The sequence below is a fragment of the Propithecus coquereli genome, unplaced genomic scaffold (genome assembly GCF_000956105.1).
Source record: "Propithecus coquereli isolate 6110/MARCELLA unplaced genomic scaffold, Pcoq_1.0 Scaffold279, whole genome shotgun sequence".
NCBI lineage: Eukaryota > Metazoa > Chordata > Mammalia > Primates > Indriidae > Propithecus > Propithecus coquereli.
In genome coordinates this window covers 1,038,485-1,040,224 of record NW_012148385.1, presented here as the reverse complement: position 1 = coordinate 1,040,224, position 1,740 = coordinate 1,038,485, and the positions used below count along the sequence as shown (strand labels likewise).

The following is a 1,740-nucleotide window of genomic DNA, read 5'->3' as shown; positions in this document are numbered from 1 at the left end:
AAGTCAGATCACCATTCCCAACCCTCGTTTTTCATGGACATGAATGGTTAACATAAACAGTCACTTGCTACAATAGGGGCAAAGAGGGAAAGCTTCCCCTTCACCTTGTGAATGTTCGTTACAAATGAACTGACAAAAGGCAGATCCACAGGAGAAAAAGGCGTAGCAGGCAGGAAAATGATTACCCAACAATCCAATGGGGTGCCTATGCTTATTTGCCCTTCTTCATAAGGGAAAGGGAGATGGGAGGTGTAAGAGTAAACAATTTTTAGGGGTAATGAATGGACCCAATGCTCAGACTGTGATTAGTAAATTCTCTTTGGGAATTGAATGAGACCAGAGAACAATGGTTTGGGACAAAGTTTGTCTGGGCTCTAGGTATGGTGTTTAATTTTCAGTCTCTTCCTTGGTGATATGAGTTTTAATCTTCTCTGGTTAATGAAGTTTTAGGGAAGGGTTGAAAGCAGTTATGCTCCTCTTTGGGGTTCCGGTTTCTAGGTAGAAGAAGGAACGTCAGAGAACAGCTTCATCCTGTGCTTTGCAGTGACGGGATTGAGAGGGGAGACCTTGAGGATGCTTCATTATTTCCATTATATGGGGGTATCATTTTCTGAACCCCAACACTATGTATATCAATAAAGTTTAATGTTCAAATTAATATAATGCTTGTTTATGGCATGTCTTCCCAATCAAGAGGATAAATCATTTTGTTGTTGTTTTAGTCAGATGTTTTTCTTAATTTGCAACTCTTTCCCACTTATAGCCCATTTTGAGGCTAGCCCATTTTGCAAAGAAAAGGGGAAAGCACTGAATCTTTACTAGATCATGAGACCAAGCAGATAAAACTGTAACTCTACCAGGCAGCTTCTTCTAATTCCTGAGTGTAAAGTAGAGCAGGGAGGGGTGGGTAAATGCAGCAGGAAGAGTCAAATATGATTTAATCATGGGCACAAAGGGAGGCCCCCCTCCCTTTCTTACTTATGCCAAACAACCAGGGTCATCATTAATGTAGAGCTCTCCAGTAAGGAATCTATTACAATAACTGTATTTCCTTCCTCCACCACCAATAAAAGAACGCTGAGCGAAGAGTTGTCTTCTCCGAAGGTCTGTAAGATAAAGAGGTCCTTTTTGGCATGTTTGGACATAATTCTTTCTGGCAAAATGAGCAGGCAGGGACTTCACTTCCAAGCTCAACTCTAGTGGCCCCATTCAGTCTCCTACCACACAGGCCCCTCCTGGCCAGGGCTGGTTTAGGATGGCAGATTGAGGCTGACTTGACTTTCAAGAATAGACAGGTTTAACTTGGAAAGGACTGTAAATCTGATCACTTGTTCTTTGCAGATCAGAGTGACAAGAATAGCGTAATGATGAATCAGGAAGTTTTGACACTGCAAGAAATGCTTAACAGCCTCGACTTCAAGAGAAAGGTTAGTGAAGAATTTTCATTTGGACTTTTGCTCATTTTTCTCCTTTTCCTAAACCCAGTCCTACTGAAAGGTATCAAGCTCTTAGATTTTATCAGTTCCATTTACACTGAGTGAATAAACGGCCATGTTTCTAGGAAGAGTCCCACACTCTTTGCCACGCTTCCCTTCATGAGTTTCCAAAGCTGGATCTCTCTAAAGCCTATTTATCCTGTTTATGCGACACATTTGCTATAGCTAACATTAATTTCAAGATGGACATTTTCCCTAATTTTTATTTGTCACTATTTCAGACATGGCTGTTTTAGTTGTTGTA

General features: G+C 41.0%; 1 protein-coding gene across 1 annotated transcript in view; it reads left to right on the top strand.

Annotated features, from left to right (window-relative positions):
- The window catches only part of STAT4 (signal transducer and activator of transcription 4), a 101,729-nt gene that overhangs the window by 68,612 nt on the left and 31,377 nt on the right, over positions 1-1,740 (top strand). The window lies entirely within an intron of this gene.